We start from the raw sequence: 18,387 nt of genomic DNA on the forward strand, positions 1-18,387 counted from the left end.
ACGCGCGTCTCTTAATGCCTCGCTTCGCCACACCCTTTGCGCTCGACCTGCAGCTGGGCCGAGGCGGAGAAGGGCGAGTCGGGTGAGGAGCAACGAGTTCCCCGGCTGAGCCCCCAAGGGCGACTTTCTTGGGTCTTCTTTTTTTTTTCTTTTTTAAAAAAAGGAAACATTAAATACAGGTAGTCCTCGTCTAGCGACCACAATTGAGCCTAACTCAATTGTTCACTCAAGGTCCACTCGACCTATTAGATCCCATAGATTAGGCCTCCTCCGAGTCCCATCTGCCAGTCAATGTCGCGGAGGAGAGCCTTCTCGGTGGCAGCTCCGACCCTGTGGAACAATCTCCCCGTGGAGATTCGCACCCTCACCACCCTCCAGGCCTTCCGCACAGCCCTCAAAATCTGGCTATCCCGTCAGGCCTGGGGCTAAAGACTGTAACCCACCCGAATGGTATGAATGTTGAGTTTTTTAATGACGTACTGTCCTACGTGTTAAATGTTTGTCCCCCCCCCCTTTTTTCGAGTTTTAAGCCGCCCTGAGTCCCCCCAGGGAAAAGGGCGGCATATAAATAAACTTCTCAAATCTCAAATCTAACGTTGATGTTGCTAAGCCAGACAGTTGTTGGTGAGTTTTGCCCCATTTTAAGATCTTCTCTTGCCACAGTTGTTAAGTAATAATAATAATAGCAATAACAGTAGACTTATATACCGCTTCATAGGGCTTTCAGCCCTCTCTAAGCGGTTTACAGAGTCAGCATATTGCCCCCAACAACAATCCGGGTCCTCATTTTACCCACCTCGGAAGGATGGAAGGCTGAGTCAACCCTGAGCCGGTGAGATTTGAACCGCTGAACTGCTGATCTAGCAGTCAGCCTGCAGTGCTGCATTTAACCACTGCGCCACCTTGGCTTAAGTGAATAGCAATCACACTTATATATGCTTCACAGTCCTCTCTAAGCAGTTTACAGAGTCAGCATGTTGCCCCCAATGAGTTTCAGTAGCATTAACAGAGTTTGAAGGGACCTTAGAGGTCATCTAGTTCAACCCCCCCTGCTCATGCAGGAGACCTGTGCTAGGGATATGAACCGCCCGAACTGCTGACCTTTCTGATCGATAAGCTCAGTGTCTTAGCCACTGAGCCACCTAGTCTGGCACTAATCTGGGGTCCTCGTTTTACCGACCTCGGAAGGATGGATGGCAGAGTCAACCTTAAGCCGGTGAGAATCGAACTGCTGGCAGCCGGCAGTCAGCATAAATAATCTGCAAGTACTGCATTCTAGCCACTGTGCCACCACAACTCTTTCACTTAACTGCCAATCACTGCAGTTAAGTTAGTAACATGTGAATCTGGCTTCCCAGGTGACTTTGCTTGTCAGAGGTTCACAAAAGATGACCACATGACCCTGGGACAAGCATCCAAATTTTTGATCACGTGACCATGAGAATGCGGTTCCACCACAAAACCGCGGACAACAAAATCGCGGTCGACGAAAGCGCGTATGTGACATCATCACAGCGCGACGAAAAAGATCAAACAATGTAAAAATAAAGCGAAAACCTTACCCTAACCCCCCCAAACCTAACCCTAAACCTAACCCTAACCCTAACCATTAACCTAACCCTAAACCTAACCCTTAACCTAACGAAAAACCTAACGCTAACCCTTAACCTAACACTAAACGTAACGCTAACGCTCTAAACCTAACCCTAACCCTTAACCTAACCCTAACCGTAACCGTAACCCTTAACCTAATGCTTACCTTTATGTGAATCGGCTTGCTGTAATTTAATTTTTATTTCAATTTTTTGATCTTTTTCGTCGCGTTTTGTGATGACGTCACATACGCGATTTCGTCGACCGCGCTTTTGTGGAACGCGGTTTTGACGGGTCACGGAGAATGCTACAACAGTTGTGTGAAAAACAGTCATAAGTCACTTTTTTCAGTGACATTGTAACTGAACTGTTGTAAATCAGGGACTACCTATACATTCAATCTATCTGAACAAAAAGGAAGTAGTGGTTCTTGACTGTTGGGTTGGGGTTAGGAACTTTTAATGCCAACTTAGAAAATAACTGCCAATGAGCTCCATAATGGGGGTTCCTTCAGGAAAATGGGAATGGAACGGGATTTTAATCTGAAGAAGCAGCCTGGAAGCAATTTTCATTTTTCTTGTTTTTTTAATCCACTTTAGGTCTTATTGCTCTGTCAGCTGAGAGTATATGAGGCAACAGGTATTTCTGCTTTTGCTATTGGTGTTGTTTGGACTTGTGCTTCAAAAAGCATCAAAAGGGCTGATTTTTTTCCTCCAAGAAGTGTACTAACTAAATGGGATTGCATTCGAGTGAATCTTTCCCCAAATAGGTTTTCCAAGGAGGTTAAAACTGTGTTTCTCAACCTTAATGACTTTAAGTTGTGCGAACATAAAAAGTCCCTGAATTTCCTAGCTTAAAGTTAGCCCAATGTTTCTCATCCTAGGCAGACTACCTGTCTGGAAAACATGGAAATTACAATTAAAACTTTTAGAGGGCATTAAATTATATCAATTAAACATATTTAATTTAAAAACTAAATGACCAAATATGTATGAGAACATTAATAGAGCTTCAGTCTTCACATGACATTGAAATATCCAAGATTATATAACGTGAAAGACGTGCATTGAATTTCTGGGAAGAGGTGACATTTGCCCAAATAGAATAATGTCTTTCAAGTTGTGTTTTAACTTTGCCTAATAAAGGAAAAAGTAATAAGATCTCTGAAATGGCCATTCTATAATTTAGAATTAATGGTGCTTCATCTTTCAAACAAAAGCTGGTTTTGTGTAGCGATTAAGGCATCAGGATAGAAATTAGGTGAGATTGGAGTTCTACTTTAGGCATGAAACCAGTTGGGTAATCCTAGGCCAGTCAAGCCTATCAGTCCTAGAAAGAAGGCAATGGTAAACCACTTCTTGCTAAAAATAAAAAACAACCCAAACCTGCAGGGACTAGTTCAGACAGTCTCCAGGATTAGAAGAATGGATTTGAAGGCATTTTTAAAAAATCCTTAATAGATGTTTTTAGGATTGGCAGTGAAAGGAAAACTAAATACTAAAGTAAAGGAAGCTTTCTTAGAAGAGTTTGAAAAATGTGAACTGTTCCTTCATAAATAAGTGTAAAGAAAAACAACTAATATAATGTAAAAATAGCCTTTCCTTCCTTTCCTTGATGGGGAGAAACCAAGTTTCTCAAAGAATAGATTCATTAGTTTTTAGAAGAAAGAAACTCTAACCCTGTAGGTTCCCAGCCTGGTTACCAGTTGCTGATAATGGAAGCAGAGTGGCTAGTTGGAGAGAAGATTTATTGATTGATTCATTGCAACTGTGCTGACTGCATGGCGCAGTGGCTAATGTGATGTAGTGTGAAGTATGTTGGAAGCATATATTACCCTAGCATCATGTTTTTCAAATTTGGTAACTTTAAGATGTGTGGACTTTTTTTTTTACTTTGCCCCCTCCTATTGGTCAGCTGCAGTGAGTACTGATTGGCTTGTTAGGTCTGGAGTAGTGAAGAGCATTAAGAATGGTTTGAATAGAGTGGAGAATGGAAATGCTATTGGGGGGAAAAAAGGAGCAGCTGGAAATAATTGATAATACTATAAGCCAGTGTTTCTTAACCTTAGCAACTTTTAAGATATGTGGACTTCAACGGTCAGAATTCAGAAACAGCCAGCATGCTGGTTTCAGCATGATATAGCAGACATTCTGGGAGTTAAAGTGCATGCATCTTAAAGTTGTGAATTGGAAAATACTGGGCTAGAGAATTATGTGGCACTGAGGGGAAAAAAGCAGAGTCACTGAAAGCTTATGCAAGCAGTAGTGAAGGAAATTGTAGTTTGAGATGAAAGGTAAAATGCCTTCCCAAGTGACTCAGCCATCTGGAATCTCCAAGAGACAAAGAGAACGGCTGTCACAGAGTCCATGGGGCCAAGAAAATACTTCACTGGGTAAACAGATTGAAAGTGAAAGCAGTTTCAAGAAAGAGGGGAGGATGCCTATATACAGTACAGTATTTAAAGCAGCAAATAAGAGATAAAGCAAAGCAAATAGTAAACAGCAAAGAGTTTCAAGGAAGGAAAATATCTACAGTACAGTACAGTATTTAAAACAGCAAAGTAAGAGATAAAAGCAGAAGGTATGTTTTTAATTTCACCAAATGAAAAGTATGTGTATAGCCCAATGTGCTATATGGGACGTGATGATGTAACTAAGAGGAAAACAGAAACAACTATGCAAATAATATAATAGGCTTGTGGGAAATAATCTCGAGCAAGTGGTGTCAAACTTGCATCGTCAAGTGATGTGTTGTGACTTTTCCCCCATTCACTCAAATGTGGGTGGGCGTGGCCAGTGCCTGATGCCTCTGGCCCACGAGTTTGACACCTCTGATCTGGAGTATCAGTAAAAATTGAAGCAGTACCAGTGTAGTATAAAACAAAAAATAGAACACTTCATTGGATGACCTCTATCTGCTTGTCTCTCCAGACTGTGTCTAAACCATCCTGAATGAATCTGGGCTCCCATTGACAGAGTTTATTAAAGAAACTTGATATGTCATGATAGATCAGCTAAAATAAAAAAATGATCTGAGATTTGGATTTTGACAGCCTTCCACTGAGAGACTTGAGTCTGCCATTCCCAGGATTTCCTGCCATAGAGAAAGGGTACTCCATAATGAATCCTAATTTTTCATAGTTCAGCACATTTAAATAAATATATTCTGGTGTAATTCGTCTATGAATTGGGCTCACAAATCAAATCTGGGATAGCCAGCAGCTTTTCAAGATATTTCATATGCCTCCATTTCACATTTTTATAACCCTAAATCGGAATTCATCCTTGTTGCCTTCAGAGCAGGGGTGAAATCCACTTACCTATGCTACCGGTTCGTTATCAATGTGAGCGTGAGCATGCACAGGACCTTCTGCGCATGCGCAGAGTGTCGCAAAATGACATCCGGGCAGGTGGGCAGGGCCTGCTACCGAGCACGCCTGGCAAGCGAGTAAGTGAACAGTGTGGTAAGCGAAAAGCGAGGTGGTGGTGGGGGATCCTCTGTGCCACACAGTTTAGATTATCTAGAAAGCAGGATAAATATGCATATCTTACAAATTGGAACGAGAATTTAAATTTGGTCTGAATTCTATTGAAGGCTACCTCCAGTCCTGTGAGTTATGGTTGCAAGACAGCAAAGGACTACTTAAAGCCCAGGTAGTAGCTAAGTATTTGTGAAACAAAGATCTTAAAAAATTAAAAGGACAATGGCAATTTCTCTGTACTGTTGCCAAGAAAACTACACGAACCTCTCTATAAAACCACCAGGAGTCAAACTGTACTTAATTTTTACTAGAAAGTCTCAAACTGATGATTCCATTTTCTTTTGACTGCTCCATGAATTTTCCTCTCCCATTTTCCAGATGTGTGGAAAAATAAAAGAATAGTTTATTAAGCTGTTGCTTAAATGGAAGCAACATTTTAAACCCTGGATAAAGAGAAAGGAATTAACAGTTTTCATCATTCTGTGGTAAAATTAGGGAAAGTTAAGGAAGATCTCACTAAGGCGTAACCTAAAGCCTTTATTAAAATGCAATTCACCAATATTTGAGACAGTAGAGATGTCTATTAGTTTGACAAGTGTGGCTGAACCCAAGTCTGCTTGGGTATGTGTGTGTGTTGGGGGGGAGATGCTCTCCCAACATTTGTCTCATAGAACAAATTAAAATAGTGCTTTCCCTTGGCGTCATTTCTCCTCCCACTGAGGATCACTTGCAGGTGGTACTAAGAACATCAATTGTCTTCCTTAAAGGGTGATGAGATAATGCTAAGTGTAGATATGTGCTTTGAATGGTGCGTTTAGCCATCTGGCAAACTCCCATAACTAAGGATCTCACATAAACTGCCAAGACGGAGTTTTCATCTCCCAAACATTATGCAAGCAAAGGCTTCTGCAAAATCTAGTCCCCCCTCTCTTCTGCAGCCCAACCACAAATAACCATAGATTGTAGTGTCTCGAGGAGAGAGAGAAGGGCTAAGCAAAGAAGAAATGAGCTGATCTCAATTGACGTTCATGTCATCAAGCACTTGTAGAAGAGGCTTGTTATGCCATGACCAAGGCAACAGTTGAATGGGGAGAAAAGAGAAATCATAACAAAGAGCTGACAATTACGAAATGATAGAAATGTTGCAACTGCAAATAGCGGAGATTGCAATGGATTACTTTTTAATGAGTGACAGGCAAAAATATGGAGGTACATTCTTCTGCTCTTTAATGGCAAGATCATGAAAATTTCAACATTTTGCCTTCTTTTAGGCGTTGTCTTTTTATTATTGTTGTGTGAGAATTTACTCAAGCTACTTATACCTGTATTATGTAGATCAGGGGTGTCAAACTTGCATTGCCACATTGCCATCACATGACTTATTGGGACTTTCCCTCCTTCTCTAAAACGGGTGGGCGTGGCCAGCATATGTCACATCTGGCCCACGGGTAGTGTGTTTGACTCCCCTGATATAGATTAATAATTAAGATTGCACCAGAACACTCTTGAGATGCAGGAAAGTAACACATAATTTTCATTCCCTAAATACCTGCTCAATCTAGACCACCTACAGATCTTCCCTCAATGCAGTATTTTCTTCCAGTTAAATTTCGATATGGATGGTAACATTTTCCTAAGTTTGAAATGACCATATGAAGATCACTTGCAAAATTAGTTTTCCCCCAATTGCTGTGGAAATGTTCTTGCACAAATGTGATGAAACAACAGTTGTGTATTTCATATGCCCATTAAAGCAATATTGGGTTCATACATAGTAATGTGTTGTGGCCCAGCAGGAGCCGTTGGAGCTACCACCAGACTCCGACAGCGAGGGGCCCTATGAGTCGGCTCTGGAGGATGTGGAGGACCCTGGACAGGGTTCTGACTCCGAGCAGGGCACAGAGAGGCTGGTTGGCCACCAGGAGGTGCCTGAGCCTTGGATCAGTGGGGAGGAGACAAGGGAGAGTGATCCGGCCACCAGCAGTGAGTTGTTCCTGGATGCCCGGCACCGAAGAGCTAATAGGCGTAAGGAACAGTTGCGCAGTTAAAGGAGGTAATTGCACTCAGCTGGTGGTCATTAGGCTCCTCTCCAGACTATAAAAAGACTGCTTGTGCACACGGCCCTCTGCAGAAGTCAACGCAGGAACGAATATCGGAGAACATTACTGTGAGCTTGGCAGGCTGGATTGCTGCCAAGCCTTATCTGTGCTGGATTGCTGCCCGAGCTTGTCTGTGCCTGTTTGCTGCCAAGGACCTGTCTGTCTGTTTATTAAATGCCATAACTTATCTTTGGCTCGGAGTGTGTGTTGGTGTGGGACGAGGGGGGTTAGAACAGCAATGCTTTTCTGAAAATTCAGCATCCTGCCCCCAGCTGTTTCATAAGTCTGCTTCAGAAACTCTAGTCTGGATTGTAGTGCATTGGAAACAGGCTGGGCCAATGGGCCATTGGATTGTGGCACTGCAAGATCTCACTGGTCATTCCTCTGTTTCTTCTCCCTAGTCATGCAGGGAAGGTATGCCTCACCTTCATGAACTGGCCTATTAGTGTCCACTTTTTTTTTTATTTAGGGCAGTGTTTCTCAACCTTGGCAACTTGAAGATGTCCGGACTTCAACTCCCAGAATTCCCCAGCCAGCATTCGCTGGCTGGGGAATTCTGGGAGTTGAAGTCCAGACATCTTCAAGTTGCTAAGGTTGAGAAACACTGGTTTAGGGATTGTTCCTTCTTACTAGTCCCCATGTCTTTTCCCAGATGTTTTCCCCCATAGATGCCTTCCCCCCCTACTTTATCTCTTCTGACCCTAAAACAGATCTTACTTTCCTTTTACCCTATTATAATACCATTCATAGGGACACGGTGGCTCAGTGGCTAAGATGCTGAACTTGTCGATCAGAAAGGTCGGCAGTTCGGTGGTTCGAATCCCTAGCACTGCATAACGGAGTGAGCTCCCATTACTTGTCACAGCTTCTGCCAACCTGACAGTTCGAAAACATGTAAAAAACACAAGTAGAAAAATAGGAACCACCTTTGGTGGGAAGGTAACAGCGTTCCATGCGCCTTTGGCATTTAGTCATGGCGACCACATGACCCCGCAGACGCCTTCGGATAGTGCTGACTCGTCGTCTTCGAAACGGAGATGAGCACTGTCCTCTAGAGTCAGAAACGACTAGCACATATGTGCGAGGGGAACGTTTATCTTTACTAATGCCATTCCTAGCTCTGATGTAGAACAATCAAAGCAGCAAGGAACAGGTTGCTTTTTCATTTCTACCTTCTTTTATAATCCATGGAGAGTTTGTAACAAGGAAGGAACTTGATATAATTTAGCTATGTAGTAACAAAAAGAACAATGTTTCTCTGTTGCAATTTAAGGATGCTTAAAAAGTGGAATGGGATGGAATTCCTTGGAGTTTGGAGGTATAGAGTAGAAAAGCAAGGGGAACATAGTTCATTCAGTCTGGATTAGGGGTGGGGGATGTCCTTTCATGCCCCCATTAAGTTGCCCACCAAAATGTTACCCATCTATCTGCTTGTGGCTGCCTGCTTTCCAACTGCTGGGTCATTAGACATAGACAAAAGACCCCCTCTCCCATGCTAATGATTAAGACTGAATACTTGTAAATATTGGCATGACAGAGTAAAGAGACGATAGAGCAAATTCATCATTTTGGGGAAGGCCAAGATAATCTCAACACTTCATAAAACGAATGAGGAGAAGTAGGAAATTATGCTAATAAATATAAAAATGTGTAGGCATTTTACACAGCAGATAAAAACAAGGGAACTGTTTTCAGTAAGTACATTCTAGTAAAATGCCTTTCCATTCTAAATGCATATTATTTATGATGAGACATGAATACTCTGAGAATTACTCAAAATCACTTAATATAGATTAGTTGCTTCCTGTCACAGTTTGAACAATTCTTTAGATAATCTGTTGCTTGCTTTAGAAATACACAATTACGTCCAACACCAAATAGGTTGACTGCCTTTTAGTCTTCCCCTCCTAAGCTATTTGCAATATGCAGTCTAATGCAATTTTCAGTAAATTGGACAGTTTTGTTTATTAACTTGCAGGATTTTAGTTTGATACAGGCCTAGATTTGCTTACTAATTCTGCATGGGATTTAGTCCCAGGTATTGGCAAGAAACACCTTAGCACCTTCTCCAACTTAAACCAGTACACCCATGCATCAAACTCATTGCTGAAAGTTCTAGAAACCAAATAGGATGATATTTTCACACAAGTTCCCTTGTTTAAATATATTTTCATTTAAAAATCTAAAATAAATATACTGTAGTCAAATAAGAGCCAGTGCCACCATTTAAAAAACTGGAGCCTTTTCCCCCAAGGTCTTTGATTAGTGAAATCTTTCCCATACAGTATACTGTAGATGCATTTAAAAAAATAATTTAAAAATTTAAAAACACATTAGAGGAGATCAACCCTGACTGCTCTTTAGAAGGTCAGATCATGAAGATGAAATTCAAATACTTTGGCCACCTAATGAGAGTGGTAGGCCTCACTTTAGAAGAGTCCAATGCTGGGAAAGATTGAGGGCAAAAGAAGAATGGGATGGCAGAGAATGAAGTGGTTGGATGGAGTCACTGAAGCAGTAGGCGTGAGCTTAAATGGACTCCAGAGGATGGTGGAGGACAGGAAGGCCTGGAGGAACATTGTCTATGGGGTCACGATGCGTGGGACATGACTTTGCAACTAACAACATCAACTATTAATCCTATATGTGTGCAACAAGATGTACAAAGTTTTATTTTTAAAAGGACTAAGTGATAAATTAAATTTCACTCATCCTTTGCATATGAGTATCCTAGGTTGAATTGCACCATTTTGTATGTTTATGTTTTTAATATGCCAGTCAGCTAGCTCCATGATATACTGTATATTTTGTGTACTGTATAGTTTAGCCCTAAGAATGAGCAAATAACAAGAAATGGAGCTGCACCTTTCCCCTGAAATGTTGGGATTAGATTGGTCCCCTTTGCATAATAACAATTTGAAAAGGCATTTAATTGAAGGAATATAGTCACCATTGATTTTTTTTTTTGTATTTAAGTTTAATTTATATGCCGCCCTTTTCCCTGGGGGGACTCAGGGCGGCTTACAACTTAAAAAAGGGGGGGGGAGACAAACTTTTAACATATAGAACAATACATCATTAAAACACAACATTCATACCATTCGGGCGGGTTGCAATCTTTAGCCCCAGGCCTGACGGGATAGCCAGTTTTTAAGGGCTGTGCGGAAGGTCTGGAGGGTGGTGAGGGTACGAATCTCCACGGGGAGATCATTCCATAGGGTCGGAGCTGCCACCGAGAAGGCTCTCCTCCGCGTGGTTGCCAGTCGACATTGACCGGCGGATGGAACTCGGAGGAGGCCTAATCGGTGAGATCTAATTGGTCGAATGGAGGTGATTGGCAGTAGGCGGTCTCTCAAGTACCCAGATCCACTACCATGAAGGGCTTTATGGGTGACGAGTAGCACCTTGAAGCGTACCCGGAGATCGACAGGTAGCCAGTGCAGCTCGTGGAGGATAGGTGTTATGTGGGTGAAGCGAGGTGCACCCACAATCGCTCGTGCGGCCGCATTCTGGACTAGCTGAAGTCGCCGAATACTCTTCAAGGGCAGCCCCATGTAGAGCACATTGCAGTACTCCAGCCTAGAGGTCACAAGGGCACGAGTGACTGTTGTGAGAGCCTCCCGGTTCAGGTAGGGGCGCAACTGGTGCACCAGGCGGACCTGGGCAAATGCCCCCCTGGTCACAGCTGACAGATGGTGTTCGAAAGTCAGCTGTGGGTCCTGGAGGACTCCCAAGTTGCGGACCCTGTCTGAGGGGTGTAGTGTTTGACCCCCCAGCCTGAGAGAGACCGAGAGTCTCTAGCACCTCGTAGGATCCCTGCTCCGGAGCTTGTCGGGTGTGAGTCCCTGCTGGTGAAGTTGGACCTCAAGGGTCAAGTGGGTTTGCTGTTAACGTACCTGCCCCCCAACAGCGTTGCAGCAGCCCTCCCCTCGCTCCTCGAGTCGGTAGCCGAGCTGGCAATTGAGTTCCCCAGGCTTATGGTTCTGGGGGATTTCAATTTGCCTTCGCTCGGTGAACACTCTGATGGCCGCAGGAGTTCATGACAGCCATGGGCTTGACCCAAGTAATTCGGGGCCCAACCCACTCAGCGGGTCACATGCTCGACCTCGTATTTCTCTCGGAGCAGTGGACTTGTGATCTTGGTCTGAGGGGCAGTGAGATCATACCCCTGTCGTGGTCAGACCACTGCCTACTGAGGCTTGACTTTTGGAGACCAAACCTCCACTGTAGGGAGGAGGAACCGACCAGGTGGTTCCGCCCCAGGCGACTTATGGACCCCTTGAGGTTCCAGACGGAGCTTGGGGTTATTCCTGATACCCTCGCCCACAGTCCGGTGGAGACTCTGGTTGCTGCCTGGAACTCAGCAGTGACGGAGTCTCTTGACCGGATTGCGCCACTACGGCCGCTCCGAGGTAGTGGATCCCGGAGGCCACCTTGGTTCACCGAGGAACTCCGGGAGAGGAAGCGCCGGAAGAGACGCCTAGAGCACTTATGGAGATCCAATAGATCCGAATCGAACCGAGCACTTCTAACACATTGATAGGGATGTGGTGGCTCAGTGGCTAAGACACTGAGCTTGTTGATTTGAAAGTTCAGCAGTTCGAATCCCTAGCGCTGTGTAATGGAGTGAGCTCCCGTTACTTGTCCCAGCTTCTGCCAACCTAGCAGTTCGAAAGCATGTAAAAAGTGCAAGTAGAAAAATAGGTACCACCTTTGATGGGAAGGTAACAACGTTTCATGCACCTTCAGCATTTAGTCATGCCGGCCACATGACCACAGAGACGTCTTCAGACAGCGCTGGCTCTTCGGCTTTGAAACGGAGATGAGCACCGCCCCCTAGAGTCGGGAATGACTAGCACATATGTGTGAAAGGAACCTTTATCTTAGTCACCATTGAAATGTATGGGGTTTTCGTCCCTCTCCCTATTTCATTCTCAGCAGTATTGTTATTGGGATTGCCTAAAGCAGTGTTTCTCAACCTTGGCAACTTGAAGACGTCCAGACTTCAACTCCCAGAATTCCCCAGCCAACAAATGCTGGCTGGGGAATTCTGGGAGTTGAAGTCTGGACGTCTTCAAGTTGCCAAGGTTGAGAAACACTGGCCTAAAGGCTATCTAGATTTATTTGTTTGACTCTGGGGGGAAACTTCATAAAACTGTGAAGCCTGATTCATGTCTCCTTTATAAGTCATTCCTTATTTAAGCATAATAATTACCTAATTATTCACTGGGTTCACAAAGCATTCTATATCACAGTTTGCTTGATCCCTCATTTATTGACTAAGTTGCAATTGTAGGTAGGTACTATTCACACGTACCTGTGAATGCTAAAGATGACTAGATTGACATTCAAGAGAATGACTATGGGCTGCTCTAGGAAATTAATAAAATATGTTAATATGATTTATAGACCACTTTGTATCTAAATTTCTTCATAGATACGTTCAGCTGCAATATTATCATCATTAAAAAAATCATTTTAGGATGAATTTAGAATAATGAAATAATTTACATATTTCATGTAGCATAAAAATGGACCTTTGTGCATTTTTACTAGGAACACAAAAGGTGAGAACAATTTCCTCTCCAAACTTTGAGCAAGGGAGGCATTGAGCAATCAGATAAGATCTACAAAATATTGAGAAAGGGGATGTGGAGAATATGAAGCATAAGACTGGCTGTCTCAAAGGGTAACAGGAATAAAAGGAAATTTGGTTTGCACATTTCAGAAGAAAAAGCCACAAAGCTTTGCAACATCATAAGTCACTGGATTTGCAGCCTGTATTTAAGTTGCTGCAAATCTAAATTGGCTTCGCTTCTCTTGATCCCCCTAATATATTACTTATACTTTGGGTATAGAAACCTCTTGCTCTAGGGAAAAGTTTGCATTTATTACAGGTGCTTGCTCATTTTTGTTCCACTCTAGAAAGACCACAATGAACTGTACTTTCTGGGTCTAGGAATTCTTCAGCAATAAGTCTTTTGCTTTCTGTTTTCTGCTGTCTCTGCTTTACAGTTAAGGAATCTCAGGATGTGGCCAAGTATTAACATTTCCCCTATATACAATAGACATATATTTTAGCATTTAAGCCTTTTCAGTTTCTAAACTGCCTAAGCTTCCAACCACAAGGCACCCCCATAATCAATATCATTCAAGAGTTGAACATCGATAAATTATGGTCATAGATTCAATGGGCAGAATCTTCCTATCTAACTTCACAAAAATAATTTTCTTACATTTTTTGCCAAGAGAGAAATGTGTTCTGACCCACTCCTCCATCCAGTAACGAAAGCCGAGACAAGCTTAAATGGAATGTCCTTTAATAACAAGACCAGAATCTCGGTGGCTGACAGCCAAGTAAACAAACAGATAAGGACCTTGGCAGCAAGTCTGACAAACCCTGGCAGCAATTCAGACAAACCTTGGCAGCAATCCAGCCTGCCAAGTTAGTTTCTCTTTAGTCAAAGCGTTGACTTCTGCAAGAAGGGCGTGGCACAAACAGTCTTTTTTATAGTCTAGAGAGGAGCCAAATGACCATCAGCTGAGCGTAATTACCTCCTGTAATTACGTAATTGCTCCTGACACCGAGTAGCTCTTCGATGGCGTGCATCCAGGAACAACTCACTGTTGGTTTCTGGATCACTCTCCCTTGTCTCCTCCCCACTGATTCAAGGCTCAGGTGCCACCTGGTGGCCAACCAGTCTCTCTGTGCCCTGCTCATAGTTGGAACTCTGCCCAGGGTCCTCCACATTCTCCAGGGCCGACTCATAGGGCCCCTTGCTGTCGGAGTCTGGTGGCAGCTCCAACGGCTCCTGCTGGGCCACAACAGAAATGCTAGTATAATCTTGAGCTGAGGTGCCTCCTGGACAAAGGAGGCCTGGGTTCAAGGCCTTACTTGACCATAGAGCTCACTAGCTACCGGTACTTTGGGCTAATTATAATCTCTAAAGCTACTTTTTCTGGGGAAATTGCAAGGTAAAGGCACAACCTCTATGTCAGCTTGATCTAGAGCAGTGGTTCTCAACCTTCCCAATGCCACGGCCCTTTAATACAGTTCCTCATGTTGTGTGGTGACCCCCAACCATAAAATTGGTATCTCAGTTCCTAAAACCATAGAAAATATGTGTTTTCCAATGGTTTAGGTGACCCCTGTGAAAGGGTCATTCGACCCCCAAAGGGGTCCTGACCCACAGGTTGAGAACCACTGATCTAGAGGAAATAACTCAAGTAAATAATTAAAATTAATAATTTAAAAAGTTAGTGTTAATTAAAAGTTAATGTTTTAAATACACTATTTTATATTGTGTTTTGTAATATTGCAATAAATAAATGAACTTAGCAAGTCTTAGTGCATGTTGGTGCAGTTTTCAACTTACTTGAGCTGGGCTGGAACGTTGGGACATACTTCAACTTTGGAAGTTATGTACCACCTGCCCACTATATTAGTTATATTTGGCAGAATAGGCCGTAATGCCGGAAGATACAGAAGAAAAAAGAAGTATAGGATGATTACAAGCAAAATGGGTAGACCCAGTTACAATGGCAGTACAGTGCATCATTGGAAGAACTAAAGGGCCAGGTTAGAGATGATCATGAAGAAAATCCATGTGGTTGCCAGGAGTTGAAAACAACTTCATGGCACATAATCAGTCATCCTAAGTTCCCCTCTTGTCCTGTTTCAAGTTTCAAACTCTCACTGGCCTCACTAGGTGACAGTAGCAATTTACTCAAGGCTGAAGAGACAACAGCAGATAAGGAAAGGAATGTAGATCAAAACAGAGTCTCTGGAAAAGAAAGCTTTCACTTTCAATGAGCATGCTAAAGAATAGTCAAAATCCAGCCCAAAATTCAGAGAGCCCAGTAGGGTTTGTCAACAGTCCAGAGTCAGAGTTTCTCAAGCAAACTTCATAGAATAATACCCCAGAACTGGAAATCAGGAGCTCATTTCCAACATAGATCAGGGCTATCTTTTAAATGAAGCTATAGTCAGCTGTTTGTTCCTCCTTTCCTTGGCCAGGAGCCTTATTGAATGTCTTTATTCTGCTATCGGAATCTAAGAGCTTTGATGCAATACATCCTTATTTGACTGCTCCAGCTGTTCTGTTGGTGCCTGTGTTGACCAGGTGTCTTCCAAGGCTGACATTCCACTGGCTTAGCTGGATCCTTTCTTCAAAGTTTGAGTCCTGGGCCACAATAATTGCAAGGGAATAAGCCCGGTTATGGAAAATTTAATGCTGCACTTATCTTTCAGAGGATTCCAATCTGTAGTTCTATTTTGGGCTTAATTTAAAAATGTGTCACAGTCCTGGCAAAGGTGGGGGCGGGATATCTCCATTGAAATGTTTTGGGTCCACTTTCTCCAGGTTGGCATTTTAATAGCAATAGCAATAGCAGTTAGACTTATATACCGCTTCATAGGGCTTTCAGCCCTCTCTAAGCGGTTTTACAGAGTCAGCATATCGCCCCCACAGTCTGGGTCCTCATTTCACCCACCTCGGAAGGATGGAAGGCTGAGTCAACCTTGAGCCGGTGAGATTAGAACCGCTGAACTGCAGATAACAGTCAGCTGAAGTGGCCTGCAGTACTGCACCCTAACCACTGTGCCACCAACTTATGCTTGGCTTGCATTTTGGTCTCTCTTGGCTCACCATTGTGTAACTCTTCCCTTTAACATTATTGGTCATACGGGAGAGAGCGGCTATGTTGATTTGAACTGCTGAGAGCCTCATCAACTTTTGAAACTGATCATCTTGGGAAATACAAGGTACCATTAAAGAGAAGATAATGCCTATATTTCCAGGAAATTCTATCCCAGCCTAGAGAGTGCTTTATCAGGAAGGAAATCCTTCTCTTGAACAATTTGCCAAAATAAATCTCTGATGAAAATGAATCACAAAGGGCATTCCTTTCAGCTTATTCTTTGACAACCTGGCATTTTAAATATGTCAAAGCCAAGAGTTTGGTTCCTATACTCCAGACATATGATTCTGTGGGTTTCATATAGTCCCTGTCAAACATGAATCTATATAATATTCCCAGACTGCAGAGGCTGTCATACTCACATTTTAAGCCATCTACATAGTTCAACTTTTAACCCCCTTGGCTTCCTTTTGGCCATTTGGAGAGAGAGAGAGAGCGCCTTGATATAACCAGCAAAACCTGATCTCTTAAGATAGCAGTCTTAGCACCAATTAAGAAGATCCCACTGCCTATTTTGATTGGTTTATGATATACTGACTGAGACTGCAAGTTTTGCAGCAAGGATAAAGAAACTCTTGCCTTTTAGATGCTGCTGAACTACGGCTCCCAGAATTCCTCACCACTTTCCATGCTAGCTAAAGCTGCAGCAACACTTTGGGAGGCCATAGCATCCCCATCTCAGTAGATTTATGCACACTTACCTTGTAGGAAGTCCTATTAGACACAGTTGTGAGGTTTCTTTTTATTTATTTGTTCAATTTATATGGTGGGGGGGTATCTTACCTCCACACGACCTAGTAGATCTCACCGGTTAGGCCTCCTCCGAGTCCCATCTGCCGGTCAATGTCGACTGGCAACTACGTGGAGGAGAGCCTTCTCGGTGGCAGCTCCGACCCTGTGACCCAAGAGCCAAGGTGGCGCAGTGGTTAAATGCAGCACTGCAGGCTACTGCTAGATCAGCAGGTCAGCGGTTCAAATCTCACCGGCTCAGGGTTGACTCAGCCTTCCATCCTTCCGAGGTGGGTAAAATGAGGACCCAGATTGTTGGGGGCAATATGCTGACTCTCTGTAAAACCGCTTAGAGAGGCCTGAAAGGCCTATGAAGCGGTATATAAGTCTACTGCTACTGCTATTGCTATTGCTGTGGAACGATCTCCCCGTGGAAATTCGTACCCTCACCACCCTCCAGACCTTCCGCACAGCCCTCAGAACCTGGCTATCCCGTCAGGCCTGGGGTTAAGACTACAACCCGCCCGAATAGTATGAATGTCGTGTTTTAATTATGTATTTGTCTTATATGTTAAAAGTTTGTCTCCCCCCCCCCTTTTTAAGTTGTAATCCTCCCTGAGTCCCCCCAGGGAAAAGGGCGGCATATAAATAAACTTTAAATCTAAAAAAAAAAAAATCTCATGGATGTGATTCTGGGTACCTCACAACAGTTAAAAAACAATGAATGAAATACAAATGGAAACCAACATACAAAACCATAATCTTTATTAAGCCATATTTTAAAAATTGTCAAAAACATAATTGGTGACATTCTCAATAATTGCCAAGTATGTGTGCATTGGGACATGCAGTTTAATGTAGGTATGCCCGTTTAGTGGCATTTACAAGTAGAAATAACAAAACTTTAGTTTCTAGATGAGTTGGAAGCAAAAACATTTTGAAAAGAGGACTTTTTTTTCCTCTTTTTGATCAATGAGATTGCAAATTATTTGGTCCTGCTGCATTTTTGTAGTAGGAGACACAAAAGTACTTTTAATAATTTTCAGTAAATTAAACTCTATCTTGTTAGATATATTTTTCACTCTTTCCGAACATTTTCACGTTTGTCACCCTGCAGGGGAAACAAGTTTAATTAATAAATGAGATAAATAAAAACATTCACTTGGCTTAAAATTTGGCAACTTTCACCCTTTGGGATTGAATAACCTGCTAAAAAGCACAAAAGTGAAGAATGGGTGCTTCAAGTTAGTTAATTAAAAGACTTCATAATATGCCAAACTGGTAAATAATATTTTCTGTTGCTTTTTTCTCGTGATTAGCTTCTGCAAATGATTGGCTAGCATAGATCTTTGATGATGTCACTGTTTTCACTTGCAGGGAAGGCTGTGTCTTCTTTGCCATCTTGAACAATTTTCCTAGTTTATTTATACTGTCACGATAAGGGTACCTTTGAAAGCAACACTCTCTACTGGTATTCTAGGTATTCTATTGTTCTTTTATTAAAGACTTCTTCATTTCTCTAAAACAAAATTCTTACAATAATAAATCAGCAACACTTCAAGGCTGTGCCAAGTTAAATATATATGGTTCCTGGCTATTATGTAATTTCCAAATCTGCTACAATGGCTGTTGCTGATAAGTCAATTGTGGGAGGGGGGAAGGGGGGGAAATGGTCCAGACTGATCTTTGTTATACTGTCCTTCACTGATGTATGTAAACCAATCTTTCTGTTCACTGCTCTTTTCTTCCCTCTCTTTTTTTAAGAAAGGGGGTGCAAGAGAACAT

Source organism: Thamnophis elegans, chromosome 3 (assembly GCF_009769535.1).
Source record: "Thamnophis elegans isolate rThaEle1 chromosome 3, rThaEle1.pri, whole genome shotgun sequence".
Classification (NCBI taxonomy): domain Eukaryota; kingdom Metazoa; phylum Chordata; class Lepidosauria; order Squamata; family Colubridae; genus Thamnophis; species Thamnophis elegans.